The sequence below is a fragment of the Pholcus phalangioides genome, unplaced genomic scaffold, assembly GCF_987345545.1.
Source record: "Pholcus phalangioides strain wild (caught in Gottingen) unplaced genomic scaffold, Ppha-v1.0 ptg000017l_1, whole genome shotgun sequence".
Classification (NCBI taxonomy): Eukaryota; Metazoa; Arthropoda; class Arachnida; order Araneae; family Pholcidae; genus Pholcus; species Pholcus phalangioides.
In genome coordinates, this window is record NW_028301610.1 from 38,269,885 (window position 1) to 38,286,068 (window position 16,184).

The 16,184-nt window shown below is 37.0% G+C and overlaps 1 protein-coding gene across 7 annotated transcripts in view; it reads right to left on the reverse strand.

Moving 5' to 3' along the window:
• Positions 1-16,184, reverse strand: part of LOC149073001 (RIMS-binding protein 2-like) — a 240,323-nt gene that overhangs the window by 206,428 nt on the left and 17,711 nt on the right. For 6 of the 7 annotated variants that reach the window (XM_089246386.1, XM_089246383.1, XM_089246382.1 and 3 more), the window contains exon 2: positions 911-970. The exons of the other annotated variant lie outside the window; for it this stretch is intronic. The gene's annotated coding sequence lies outside the window, so the exon portion shown is untranslated. The remainder of the gene's footprint in view (positions 1-910; positions 971-16,184) is intronic. 7 annotated transcript variants of the gene reach the window in all.

Sequence of the window (16,184 nt, forward strand, 5' to 3'; positions counted from 1 at the left end):
ACTTCCGCTGGCCACCTAAATCCCCAGACATGAACATTATTGAACATATCTGGGATGCATTGCAACGTGCTGTTCAGAAGAGATCTCCACCCCCTCTTACTCCTACGGATTTATGGACAGCCCTGCAGGATTCATGGTGTCAATTACCTCCAGCACTACTTCAGACATTAGTCGAGTCCATGCCACGTCGTGTTGCGGCACTTCTGCGAGCTCGCGGGGGCCCTACACGATATTAGGCAGGTGTACCAGTTTTTTTGGCTCTTCAGTGTATTATGGACCAAGACGAAGCAAACAAAATACAGTACATTTCATTTCGCTGATAGTATCCCTTCAGAATCTTCAACCGTGTCATAAGCAAAGTGGACCCATTATGTGGCTCGTAGTTGAATGATCACGCAAGGAACCAAATTGAACACCTTAGCCGAAATGTCCATCTGGTAGAGTACTGGAATTGAGAGAACGAATGAGAGTCTAATGATTGTGAGGGTTCAAAATCCAGCTGGGACACATCCTGCACCATGATAGGCACCAAAAAAAAAAAAAAAATGTTATAACTTTGTTAACGCTAATCCATGACGTCATGTGAGCATTAGATAATTTTAAGGGGTTGGTGCGGGCAAATTTTCTAAAAAACCCACATTTTTTTCGAATTCTTCAGTTTTTAAATACCATAAAATTTTCAAGATTCAAGAGAGGACATTCTGAGGACAGCACAAGTCAGCGTGTCTGTAGCATGGAAAAGGCTCCCTAAGCGCAGAAAAGTCAGAGAATACACTATTTTGGACCGATTGTGTTGGGAAAAAAATGTTTGGTGCCTAAATTTTTTATTTCGATTTGTCAAGCCCCGTTTTATACTATTAACTTTCTTGAATTACCTCGATCTACGAAATTATAGAAATGAAATACTTACCGAATTTCATTCACAAGCATCTTTCTATGTAAAGACTACGATGGTAATTTGAATTTAGATCTAAAAGAAAAAAAAAATCCATTTAAATAATATAAAACTATAATTAAGTTATATTAATTAGATATTAATTTCTGTTTAACATTGATTTTTTTCCTCTTAAATTTCAATGTACAGCTAAGGATCGATTTATGTAAGTCATTGAACTCAAACTTCTGTAGTTTCGGGAGTTTTCCTTGAACTGGAAGTTTCGAAGTTTTGATCGCTAATACGGTCATTCCAGTTTTTTTTTTTCATTATTATTATTATATTACTAGTAATTTTTTTTTACATGATATCAGCTACGATAGTGGTACATTGCTTGCTGCAAGGCAGTCGAAGAAAAGAGAGAGTGTGTGTGTATGTTAGTTCTAGGTCAGTGACACCAGAAAATCTATACCAGAATGGAAGAGCAGTTGGAGGAGAGTTTGACCCTGTTTTCCTGAAGCACTCGTGAGTTGGAAACGTTCCAAAACGAGAGGGAGGACTCCAACGATTCACAGGATTTCCTGACTTTTTTTCCTCCCTCTTTTTTTATATTCCAGGTAATGTCTGCACGCCAATGTGTGTGTGTGTTCCAAAACCACCACCAAGTTTCCAGTAAAGTCCAAAAACAAAAAAAAAACTAAAACACCAGAGATTGACATTGATTCTGATTGAACGCGATATTTCTTAATTATGTTCTCTGCAACACGAAATGGATGTTTCATTTACTGGGATCAGAAAACACGACTGGGGATTAGGGAAAATTAATAAAGCTCAAAAATATTATTTAATATAGATATGATTTTGTTTTGCGATTTGAATCAAGTTTTTGGTCTCATTAGGAATGAATTGTATTAATTAGTAATGAGATTTGAGGTAGAAAATATACCTTCAAGAGGGTGTCGAGAGTATATAATTCTCCGTGCCAGATGTCATAGTTAAATGTTTGTGTCCCGAATTTTCCCAAATAAATGTCTCACTAGGGAAGGGCACGAGGTCTTAGTCGCCGATTGTGACTGAAGTGGTATCATTGGAAAGGTCTTGTCGTGGATAGTAAAAAAGTCAACGGAGCTATTCGTCAGAGTTGCGTCGTTTTTGAGATGAAGTCCAATTTATCTCACCAATATACAGGGTGCATAGCTAACTCCCTGCTCCGCAAATTACTGTCAAACCGTTAATAGTAGAAGCATACTTCCTCTTAGAAAAAGTATCTAAATAACGTGTAGACCTCAGTTTCGTCATTCATGTTGCAAGGGGTTGTATAGTTACGGACAATATATACGGATATCCTGTTCTCAAAAAAACCAATGAGAAAGCTGTTGCCCTGTTTTCCCTGAGGCTAACAAAAAAAATTCCATGTTTCCAAGTGCAATACTCGCTGAAATATTTTAATTAAAAAAAAAAATCGATGAAAAAGTGGGAAAGAACAGCATAAACTAACGAACAACGCTTCTTTACCTTACTTATGCCACCGTTTCCCAACCATTTGAAGTTCGCGGCACCCTTGGGAATAATATTAAAAACTGGGGAACACTTCCTTGAATACAGGAAAACCGGACGCATCTCCACGTTAATATTTCTTGATAACTTCTAACGTATAGGAGACGCGCCGGAAAAACGATAAACCCCCGCGAATTCCCCAGAGCAAGAGGCACCACATGCTGCCCCCTCACGGTCCACGCTACGCAGGTAAGCCTCCCTCCATACCGGGCACTCCCTTCCTTGAATACAGAATACAGTTTACTGCAACAAAAATCACTGAGTAAAAGAACAACAGAAGAGTTTTGTTCGAGTAATCATTAAAGTGAAACTTGTGATTGATGCTTAGAGACCAGATATTTGAAATCAGGCTTTACACTTGGCAATGAAACACGCAAATTGTTCTCAAGGTCTTGCAGTCTATTTCTTGACAGATGTCAGCATTACACATAACAAGCATTACGCAGAAACAAACGTCACGTTAGGTTCACAACACATACACGCACATTCCGGCATGTACCAATTCATTAGGATTTCCATAGAGGAATGTGTACGAGGTGCATGTATGGTTGAGTAACAAGAAAGAAAATTGCCCTTGCGGGGAATCGAATCCGCGTCTTCTCACTTTCCCGGTGAGCACCCAAGACCATTAAAATAGAAAGCCAACGAATCCTCTGTCCGTAGAGATCGTGTGCACTGAACGGGACCGTGCATGGGCAACTAGACCTAACTCAGGCCAAAGCTCACACTGCCACTAGATGGCGACTTATCCGATAAGTCCGTCACGGATGAGAGTAATTAATTCGACTTAATTTATTTTAAGACCCTAAGTGGACCGTAATATTTTTTGGCTTATCTCCATAATATCTCGCGGCACCCTTAGCTAATATCAGGGGCACACCGGTTGGGAAACACTGACTTATGCTGTTCTTCCCCACCTTTTCAGCGATTTTTCGAATTCGCTATTGAATTTGCAATATTCGCTGAGATATTTGAATTCAAGAAATCGCAGGAAAGGTCGGAAAGAACAGCATAAATGAGGTAAAGAAGCGTTGTCCCTTAGTTTATGCTTTTCTTTCCCAGAATTTGAACTTTTTGTGCCGGTCTTTGGTGTACGAGCCAACTACGCGGCCTGAAAACTCAGTTCATTTCGGACTTTGTGAATGTCTCAGTGCCAGTGTCCTGAAAATAATTTGTACCGTATTTTATAATTTTTAGAGAAAATTTAACAAAACATTTTGAATCATTAATGAATGGTTTTTGTAAAGCTTAACCATCTCGTCGTAACTGTGACTGCTTGACGGAGAGGACTAACCTTTTTCAGTCGCTACCCAAAATCAGCAATAAGATCAGCTTCGCGACCCACGTGACTTTGTTTTCGAAATTAGTGAAAACAGTGACGCAATAAGTGCATTTATAACAGAACTATAAGTGGATTTTTACGACTCATCGCGGAAGCCACCAGCGAATCAAATTTGGGTCGTGATCCATAATCTCAAAAGCTTCTTGCTGTTAGTGGATTTGTACTTACATCTGGGAAGTCCCGGCACAACAACTTTAGGACGTGACTCATAGCTCAAGAATCCCTGGCTGTAACTGAATTTGTACAACCCATTTCGGAAGCCACTGCCAACCAAGTCCGGTTAGTGACCAATAGCTCAGTATCCCCTGGCTGTTAGTGGATTTTTACGACCCAATTCGGAAGCCCCAACGAATTAAGTTTGAGTCGGGACCCCATAGCTCAGGGTTCCTGGTTGTTAGTGGATTTAGATATCTGCCCGTCTCGAAATCCTCGGGTTGAGGAGCCCTGCCGTAGACGTTTTAAATTCAAAAGAATATATTCATTTTAGGCCTCACTTGGGAGTAATTTTCCCTAATATCAGATTTTGCTTACGTTGGCTTCGGATGGTTATGTTATCATTGGTCACTGGGACAGTTATTGGTTCAGGGACACTTATAAAGCTCAGTAATTGCAGTGGCATCATCTGTTGCCGAAAGAGACGAATAATTTTCGTCAAATGTTAATCATTATGTGCGTCAGTAGGTGCTGCCATCTATCTTTTTAGTTAGCAACTCATAATGAAAAACGCGTCCCGTATTTTAATTTTTGGAATCGGGAGAAACTAAAGAAAAATCAGCTAAGGAATTAAAATACAAGGATGTGTCAATGCATTTTTTATTTAGGTCTGCATTATGAGAACCATTTTCTCAGCTTACCCGTTAGTAAATTAACACAAGGTGTTATTCCCTTATTACTAGGACCAGTAAAATGTCCAAAACAATTCGACGGACCACTTGTGTCCCGTATTACGGGTCATTACAATAATTTTCGTTGTTTCGATTTTTTTGTACTTTTGTCCCGTTTTTTCAACGATACTTATTTGAATCTGTAATTCAGTCGTGAATACACAGCATTTTTCATAACATAAATTATATTAAAATAATTATGTCAAAAATTATAAATATTCATATCGCATATTTCTAAGGTTTAACGTTTCGTCCTTAATTACACTCATGTCCATAAATTAAGGATAATGCCAGCTCCGGCAAATAAAGGTTCAGAAACAAAACAAACGTTACTTATTCATAACGCCCATTTATTAAACAAAAGATAAAGAACAAAAACGATGGTGTGTGTATGATACCATTCATAAAAACTACGATTTTTGCTCCCTGGAGCAATTGTAAAAAATATCTCCTTTACAAAAACTTACTATTACAGGGTTGGTATGATGGTTAATACATTGTATGTCTCCCATGCGATGAAATACAGTCCGTACAACGCCTACGCATGCTGAGTATCAAATTATCGATCTGATCTTGGGGAAGATCACTCCACTCAGCAAGCAATGTTCTCCGAAGTTCCGGTACACATGTAGGAGGTGGTTGACGGGCTGCAACTCGTCGGCCAAGCATGTCCCACACATGCTCTATCGGATTCAAGTCAGGTGAGAATGCTGGCCATTCCATACGGATTATATCCTCAGATTCAAGGCATTCGTTTACGATGTTTGCTCGGTGAGGACGGGCGTTGTCATCCATAAACACAAATTATGCGCCCATGGCACCCCTAAACAAACGTACATGTTGTTCCAGAATGATGTCCCGATAAATTTGGGCTTTCATGGTTCCGGTTTGAATATGCAGATCTGTTCTGGAACCCAGTATAATTCCACCCCAAACGAGCAATGCTGCACCAGCGTAACGGTGTCGTTCAATGATGTTATCCTGGTGGTAACGGGTACCTGGCGTTCTCCATATGAAAGTCCGACGTGAATCAGACTGCAAGCTAAACCGGGACTCGTAAGCTAAACATCACACAAGCCCACTGTGACGATTTCCAAATTGCATGTTCTCTACTCCAGGCTAATCGCTGCCGACAGTGAGTTGCCGTGAGCGGAACACATCTGACAGGCCTGCGAGCATATAGACCAATATCTCCCAAACGTCTGTACACGGTTTGCCTTGAAACTGTGGTACCCGTGGCTGCAGATAGCTGACGAGACAGGTCGGATGCTGTGCTCCGTCTGCTTCTGCTGTGCTCCGTCTGCTTGTTTTGGCAGTTACTGCCAAATACCGGTCTTCATTCGGCGTTGTAACTCGGGAGCGACCTATACTGTAACGTCTACTGACATTTCCGTTATCTTGGAACCGTTGCCAAAGCCTAGAGATCACACTTTGGGCAATTCCAAGTTCCTCGGATACTTCCATCTGAGTACGCTCACATTCCAGGCGGCCGATAATTCTACCACGTAAAAAATCATCCACATGCGTCCTCTGTGTCATAACTATTCGCTTATGGCACAGAACTCTTGTGAACAATTTTACTTCTTTGCCACCATTCCTTATATACCCCCCACCTTACACTCTCGTCATTGTGACGTACTATCGGCATCATCTGGTGGCTTCCTGAAATTTGCATATCATTCTTGCAGATGTGTGTGATAATTCTACAGGTGAAATTTTTACTTTAGATTTCGATTTCCGTGTGATTCTGAATTATCCTTAATTTATGGACATGAGTGTATTTTGAAATTTTAATTAAGATTTGTGTGTGATTGTGCCTACTTTTGCTAATGATTTTGATGAAAATTGGTTATGTCCCGTATTTTACAGATTATTATTTAAAATCGTAGTTTACCACCATTACGGACCACCTATGCCACCGTCGCAGACCATAGGTTCAGAAACGCTGAACTAAATAGTCAAATTTCGTTCATCGCATTATCAGAGAAATGTCACAATGAGAAGGAAAGAAGAGAGAATCTCTAATGTATTTCCTTCATCTATTTTAGGCCGGACGTGATATCTCGCTTTCACCACAGAAACATAATTTTATTATGATAAAAAATGCCGCGTATGTATTACAGGTTATATTAGGACAGTCGATACAACTATATCTCCAAGAAACTACAGACATGAACATTACTACTACCACCACCAGGAAACATCTCAAGATAGCTCATATATCTCAATACATACAAGTTTTTATTCAATACACACTCACTCCCTTGTTTCGAATATATTTGCTTTTTCCCCCCAAATAGCGGAAGATAAGTTCTAACAAATGAGGTACACGTAATCAACCCTCGTAATTAGAGTCCCTAATTAGCGTGGAGCATCACATATCTCGCATCTAAGAAAGCTAATTGGTTCGCATTTACGAATTTCATGATATAAAAGAGCTTCCGCTATCCGTTGAACTCTTTTTAGTGGGGTTTCTTATCAAAGAAAAATGTTAGAAAAGAACGTGAATAGAAGTTTTACCATTCTCCAAAAAGAAACAGAAAGCTTTTTGAAATCTCAATTCATGAAATTATGTCGCGTACAAGAATATCGCATGTGATGTAAAGCCAGAGGCTTCTATACCAGTTGCTGGACTTGTCATATCAATCGTAATTAGTGTTGTAGTAATTTTTTGTTGATTTAGTAATTCACAACTGGTTATTAGTGGTACTAATTGTTTAGATCGGTCCGGTCGTGTATGAATGTAGTCTAGACTTGTTGTCTCAGAAAGTAATTTGACCGTCTGACCCCCATAGTTATTGTCTGGATTGTGGCTACAACGGAGAGCAATTTAAAAAGGAAACGCGTAAATATATGGTTGTTTTAAAGAGCGAAAGGTATCGTAAACAGGATTCCTATTTATGCAGCCTTGTAATGTGCTCATCATTACCAACCGTTGGATGCGTCACGTGCGTGTATGTGATACGGCTGGCGGTATGCGAGAGAAACACAAATATAGACCGTCTCTTTACATTAGCTGCGACAGAATGGGGAAAAGGGCTGCGGAAAATACGCATAGTACATTCAGTAAAAGCCATATAGTGTTTCGCATCGTGCAATATGGATGATGTAATGCTAAAATTACATCAGAATGGCATTACACGTTCGAAGAGAGCAGTAACTAACAAGAAGCTGTACGAGTAGGCTTCATCATGGGTCCATTCGCTTCGATCGCAGTAGTGATCCTCGAAGATGACTAACGACAGCTGCTGTGATCGAGCTTTTTGAACACGAGGATATCATCTAGCACCCTATTACTTATACACTGCATTGCAACACCAGCATCATGGAATGAATATCAAACGTTCTGGAAGGTAGACTGCTATTGTTACATTTTTGCACTATAATACCCAGCCACATGTGTCCCAGCAAACAACCGATCTTCTTGCCGAATTCCAATGGATATACTGGAACATACACACTACGGTCCAGATCTTCGACTTTCATTCGTCCCTGCCCAACGCAAAAAAAACATCTGAAATGATGGCGGTCACCTCAAACACTGATATGAAGGACACACCGAGAAGGACTACTACTTTACCGCACACCAACTCCAGTCATATCGCCATACATCAATTTACTACCGATCGAGTTGGGTTGAAAATAAAGGCGCCATCTATCGGTGGCCTTTTCAGGCTCGGCAGGGAAATAACTTGTTATCTGTGTTCTTCTATTGGACCGAATGGAAACGTTCATAGTGGAAGAGGAGCAACTTACCACTGCGCCACTTGGGCTCACTGTGAAGGACTGGTTGCTTTCCTAGTTTCACTGGGAAAAATTCTAGGTCACTCGCCATACAGTACGGAACCGTGTTATTGCACATTTTAAAAATAAAAAAGTATTTATTTATATTATTTATGAATGGCAGGTTGGCACTTACATCACAAAGAGGGGGAGAACACACGCACGCACAAATGAACAGACCGACAAACGAATAAAATAAAGTAAACAAGCAAGTAAGATATAAAATAAAAAATGTTCTACAGTTATATCAAAAGAGGTGTACATAAAATTACGTAAAAAGAATGCAATCGATAAGGTAAAACCACAAATGAATTCTTCTTCCCCTTTGTTCTCAAACAGCATATAAAGAACATAAGCCTTGTATGCGGATTTGAAGGATATAGTGCACGATTATTCGTTCTCTAATAGTGCAACGCCTTCTTTGTGAAAGACATACACTGGCTTGAAAAACAGTGGAATGTGTTATTTCATGTCTGTCTCTCATAGAGTTCCTTGAACGCGGGAATATCATCAAGCACCCTATAACATTACCTACACCATGCAATGAAGAATAAACGTTCTGGTGACCTCAGGTGTTATACTTTTGCACCAATACCCACTCATATGTCCCAACAAACAATCTCCTCGCTTAATTTCATGGGAGTAACAAGCACATGACATTACAGTCCGGATCTGATTGATTTTTCTCCCCTTTTCTAAAAAGCATTTGAAATAATGAAGGTCTGCTTAAAACGCTTAGGTGAAGGATTGGCTGCTCTCCAAAGTTCCACTAGGAAGTATTTTCTATGATTCCACTTCACACCAACTCCGGTCGTACCTATATAAGGAACTTTACTACCGACAGAGTTGGTCGGAAATATTTTTGTCTACAGAAAGTCATGTTATACTTCCGTTTTCGTTTTGGGTGCGAAGGGGCCTCAGCAAGGGCATACTGAGGCACAATCTATCGGTGGCCACCTGAGGTCCGATAAGGGAAATTTATCGTTGCCGTTCTCTGGGATCGAACCCACTGGGATGTACTAGAACACCCACTCTACAGTCTGGACCCGTGACTGAGTTTCGATACCTCTTCCCTTTTGTTCCCAAAAGGGAATTTTGAGAAATAAGCCTTGCATGCTGATTTGGAAGACATTATGAACGATCATTACTTTTCTCGGCCCCCGTAAAGGACATACACCGGCATAAGAAATGGAAGGCCTACCTTTAGGCCGAAGTTGTCACTTTTTCACTGGAAAGAGAGCAACCCCCAATAGTTTTGGCGATGATTTACATTGCCAACTACCGCCACGTTTCTCGTCCCAAAGCTAGGAAAGGGTTGCAACAAGACGAAATCAACGACATAAAGAAAAGGAAAAAAAAATTATACTTAATGTCGGCAATATATGAATTATGATAATAAATAGACGATCTCTATCGCTTCATTAGAATATTTAATTTCCTTTTTGCTATGTATAAATATATCTAGTCTTTCGGGAAAAGAAACGTCTGCGAGAAACAGCTGTGTTTAACGATGTTATGAAGTTGTATTACGGCTTCTGCGTTCAATATAAAACTTTTTTGGTCAATTTTAAATAACTTCCGAATACTTTTTTTTAGCAGAAAGTATTAAAAATTCCACAAAAAATCGAAAAATTATATATTATCGAAATTTTATGATCTCAAGATTTCTCGTATTTATTTCTTTTTAAAATTTAAGAAACTAGTAACTAGTAATGAGTTTATGATAATGGAATCAGCTGCAACTAAAAACCTTCAAGACAAATTTTATGGTTAATAATATAGTAATGATAATTATCAAAATTAAATATATCGGATATTGTTTGTGCTAATTTTTTTAATCTAAATATTGAAAAGAATGAATCATGTTTGTGTTATTGATATTAAATTTATATATTCTTAAATTATAAACTGCTTTAAAATTTCTTTTCGGTCTCTAAATTCTTCAAAAGATGTAATAAAATTTTTTCCACGAACAGAATATAACGGGTTTGATCACAAACATCAAGAAAAACTCTAAATCCAGTTCAAAAATTGTCGGGAGAAACCAACACGTAGGGTCTACTATCGGGAAGGGAACACTATGTAGGAACACTATCTTTTCTAGATCTTCGCGAATAATTTGCGTAATAATATTACACTTTAGTTATTTTATTCAAAACAGAATTTCTTAACAGTTTACACAGAGTCGAGTTCGATAAAATGCCATATCTTTTTTAATTAAGAAGGCTTTCTTCCAATTTTCAGCAAGTGTAAAGGTAGGTAGGAAAGTGTTCCATTGAGAAATCAACTTTACAACATATCTAGGCACCATCGAAAGACTGGTTATTTGTGGAGATGAAGATTGCAAGGAAGAAAATTCATCACTGCCCCCACGGGGACTCGAACCCCGGTCTCTCGCTTGCCGTTAAAAGAAGATTTAAAAGATTCCACGCAAAGAATATAACGGGTTTATTCACAAACATCAAGAAAAATTCTAAATCCAGTTCAAAAATTGTCGGGAAAAACCAACACGCAAGGGCTTAGAAAAAATGGTCCGCGAATCATTTAATAATATTGTATTTATTACACTTTTGTTATTTCATTGAAAACAGAATTTCATAACACAGTTTACAGTCGAGTTTTCTTTAGATTAGATTAGATTCTTAGTTTAGATTCGAATGCTTATATATTTTTGCGAAATACATCGGTATATAGGTAAGGCTAACCACCACTTGTGTTTTTATGACCTCAAAATTTTGAATTTATTTCTTATTAAATTTTAAGAAACTACTAACTAATAATGAATTTATGATAATGGCATCAGCTGCAACTAAGACTTTATGATTAATAATAATAATTCTTTTTTATATATATCAGATATTGTGTGTGTGTTTAATTAAAATTTTGAAAAGATTGAAACACGCATGCGCTTTTGCGTTATTGATATCAAATTTATATATCCTTAAATTGTATACTATTTTTCATATTCTCATATTTTTCCGACGGATTTGGTGCGATATGTGCTATCAACCATTCGATGGTGCATTGGAACCTTCGGATTGGATTGATGCAGGGACCATCAAGGTTATGCTGAGCCAAACAATCACCAAGCGGTATGATGACTTGTGGTAGAATTTGTGTTAATCAGGTTGCACCATGAGAAGGCCTATCACATTACAATACCCCCTGCACCCTCGAATGGTTGATTGCACGTATTGCACCAAATCAACAGCTTCTCCAAAGGGACACCAGTATCGATTAGTAAAGGATAATTCTAGGTTGTGGTGTGTCGGAGGGAGCTTTTCTCCAAAGGGTTGTGAATAAACGTAATACCTTACCTCCGGGGGTCGTGAATTCTAAACACGATTGACACGTTTAAAAAGAAATACGATAGACATATTGGGGTTAATTGAGAAGATTGGATAACTTGGATGAGACAGCCATAATCTTTTATGGGCCATATGTATATTTATATTTCATCGTAATTATTTGGTTCTTATTGCTCTTATTAGGTTGCTGTATTTTTGATATAGTTTAGTTATACATTCGACATCCATATTTTTAAGGGCATCTTTTTTTCAGCTCCCTCGTTGGACATTTCGTCTGTTGCGGCCATTGTATTTATATTTTGCATTTGTATAAATCTGTCAGAAAAATATATTTGTGCTTTTGTTGTAGTGCTGTTGTGCACTTTTTAAAAACACCCTCTACAGCCTCTGCTATTGCGATTCGACCCCACATTCTGTGACCAAAAATGCTTGTTTAGGAGTCTTATGTCAACTCTTAAAGTTTGTGAACAAATTTAGAATCACCCTGTATACACGAATACATCGGTGTTGGTGAATCTAACCACCACCTGTGTTTTTATGATCTTAAAAACTTCGAATTAATTGTTATTAAATTTCACAAAACAAGTAATTAATACTGTGTTTATGATTAGGGGAATCAGCTGCAACTAAAAACATATTCAAGAAAATTTCATGGTTGATAATAGTGAAGAAAATTATAAAAATACCGGATATTGTGTACGTTTAATCTAAATTTCGGAAAGAATGAAACACGCATGCGCGTTTGTGTTATTGCTATTATATTTATATATTCTTAAATTATAAAACTTCTTTTAAATTTTCAGTCTGTAAATCCTTCAAAAAAAATTTAATAATCATTTTAACCTACAGAATATAAGGGGTTTATTCACAAACATCAAAAAAAACTCTTAATCCAGTTCAAAAACTGTCGGGAGAAACCAACACGTAGGGGCTTAGAAAAAAAAAATAGTATTCGCGAATCATTTAATAATACTAAACTTTTGCTATTTTATTCAAAACAGAATTTCATAACAGTTTACACAGAGTCGACTTCCCTTATTTCTCGAGAATAACTCGATTTGAATTCTATGTACTGTACTATATGCACGAACACATCGGTGTAGGTAAGACTAACCACACCGCCTATGTCGATGGCGTTTCCAGAAATGGCTTTAATTTCTTGGAAAGTAATGGCATGTCGTCGTCCTGCCATAATAAATAAGCAACCGGCAGCGAGTTATGGATGACGACGTCACTCCATAAACATCGTTATGATTCCCTTTATTTATTTTATTTTTATCTAGTGCCGTCAAAGCTCGTTATGGATCGGGTGCCATAGAGAGAGAGAGAGAGAGAGGAGTTTCGCTTAAAAGCCATCCGAGTTCAAATCCTTTGGACAAAACATTTTCTCCGGCTTTTAACTTCATTAAGTCTCTTCGAATGACCTTTTTTTTTATTCATTACTTCATTTTTTTATTATTATTACTCGTGTTCATTCTTTACTAAAGGTGCCCTTACAGATATTTTCGTTGAAAGGCTTTTCCGAGCATTATTAATGGAATATAAAGCCCGCTGGCACATGTTATTGGATGCCATTATAATTAAGAGCTCCTTCTTAATTGACGGGGTTTTTTCTTCGGTTTTATGCGTCTTTTGATGTCTTTTTTTTTCTTTCTCGGTATTTTAACTTCATAGTCTAATACAAAAATATCATTATGCAGTACAGCGTGAAAATTTAGCGTACAGCGCTTGATGTTAATGAATATGTAGTCTCGGACGCGATGTTTGCGTACAGCCAATTATTAGTATAAGCATATATTTTTTTTATCTAATCCCCTTCAGATTAATATTGTTATTAACAAAATTTTGGTATTTGACAATAGGGCGTGACTTACACGTACATTTATGATTAAGATACGCACACACGTAAGTGATTGAAATACGCCTGTAAATCCTCAAAAGTTAATTCACGGCAATATTAGACTTCATGATGAAAAAGCCCCACATTAGTCACTACGAATATTGCTAACGACGTTTGTTTTCAACGCTTAACAGCAGGGGTTCTCAGCCAGAAGTCCGTGGAAAGATTTCGAGGGATCAGTGAGCTTTGATGAGAAAACGAAAACAATTATATACGATTTATGATTTTTACTGTATATAATGAATATTATATTCTTAAGAACGGGGAAGTTTAAGAACCTCTGCTTTATGAACTGGTGTGTATTTGGATGAACACAGCAAATATATATCGTCCTTAAATGAGTAATTATGAAACAGTACTCTTAAAAGTACATTGTTACGATTTATTTTAGCACAAAACTTGTCTGTGTATAAAATTATATGCTTTTAATTATATAGATTAACTATTTGATTTTATTTTTTGGCCGAAATATACGTATTTCAGCGTAATACTTTGCTGTGTATAGAATTATATATTCTTAATTATATCGTTTTACTGTTTGCTGGAATAGATTTATTTCAGCATAATACTTGGTTGTATAAACTTACGTATGATTTTAATTATATAGAACAAATCTGTAGTGGCGCCCCTTTCAAATGCTGTTCATATTTTATGTTTTGAGAGACTAAATTGCATCAAATTAAATAAATCATCATTTAAATTCTTTCACTTCACGAAGTAAGATTTTTTGTGTTTTTTTAGTTGCAAATATTGGTAGGTATTTTATCAGCCGTAATATGCATGTATATTTGATAAATTGTTATATATAATGTGTGTGGATAGATACATATATTTCAATTAAAATTTCTGGAGCAAAAAATTTACGTCTGTGTTAAAAAAAGTTTAATGAGTCTTTATGAGAAAGTTGACGTGATATTGCAGAATGTTTTGGACCATGAAAGAAGTTTATCATATACTCTATTCTTTAAGTTTCTGATGAAAATTTTGGTACATCAGAACTCTATTTTTACAAATTTCAAAGACATGAAGCATTCCTCTACTTCATATTAGCGTATATTGTCGTTGTATATTCTGATAAATCATCCTACAATGCTCAAAATCTTCATTGAATAGCTACATTTGGTGTACACACTTTGTATATTTTCTCATTTTTTCATGGCTAAACCATCAGTTGTAGCTAAGAATTCACAAGAAAAAGTCTGAACGTAACAGAATAACATCAATCACCCCTAATATTTATCTCGCTGTAGTTGAGAGAGAATTCACTACACCATTCATTTCCAGTTGTAAATTTTAATTTTTGTCCCATAAAAAATGTTCTTAATAAAAAGTATAGAACTTATTTTCCAACACAAAGAAAATATTCGAGGAGTTTACGGAGTGGTGTTAATGTGTTTACGGCAAATCCTTTCTTATCAATAATAATAATAAAAAAAAGAGTATATAACTGTTCATGAACGAATAGCTATTCACACAAAAGTGTGTAATTCGGTTTTGCTCTATTCATTCTTCATGGTTCCATCTTGAACCACCATAATTGAAGTTACTGAGTAGGGACTTGGAAGAATTTTAATGGATATGCGTTTTTTTTTAGTACACATACATTTCGTATGTTTGCGTAATAAAAAAAGAATGTTGATGCTGACTTTTATTGCAAAGTCACTTGCATGATATAAAGTGTTTTATTCCTCCCTGGCGCATTTATTTTTTATTTTATTTTGCTCCAGCACTCTGCATCTAGTGAGAAGGAGCAAAAAGGAAGGAGAAGATAGAATGGAACATGGAAGGAGTAAGAAGTAAAAATATTGTCCTCTGTGACAAATCCAATTTGTCATTCCACTTTGCCGTGGCTTCCTGCCAGCATCCTTTTGTTCTGTTGGCATTTACCAGTTTTGGGTTTCCTTTAAAAGGAAAGTTGGGCAAGAGAAATAAATTCTATGTTTTCTAAAACGCCCTTTTCCTACCATGAACCTTCCTTATATCCATCCCGAAAAGCAACTAAAGAATTTCCTATAGAAATATTTCTCGCATTTTCTTTTGTCTCACCGGCTAGACAAAGTTTGTGGCGTTCACGATATGGACGTTTTTACAAGTCACATGATGGATGTAAGTTCTGTAATGTGGTACTGTACCACCGTGGACACTGAAAAAAAAAATCATCTTTTATGTGTTAAGTGCAGATATATGAGTGTGGTCAGGGTGATAAAATCCCTGTAATCGAAAATCCAATATCTGAAAATCTCGTGTCATCGACAGAAGCAATACACATTCATCATGGATATTTGAGGAGTTGACGCTCGATCTTTTCAAATTTTAATCGGAAAGAAAATATTGTTTAATGATACAGTCACGTCGCGAATGAATTGATGCCAGAAATATTACAGATACAGAAGATGCTGCATCAGTAGCTGAAAATGGCTTGGGTAGCTTTATCGATGGATAGAGAAATAAGACATCAAGGACTGTAGCTACAGTTTGTGAGTTTAATCAGAATCATGGTTTATATTTTAAAAAGTTGTCTGTAAATCATTTTGAT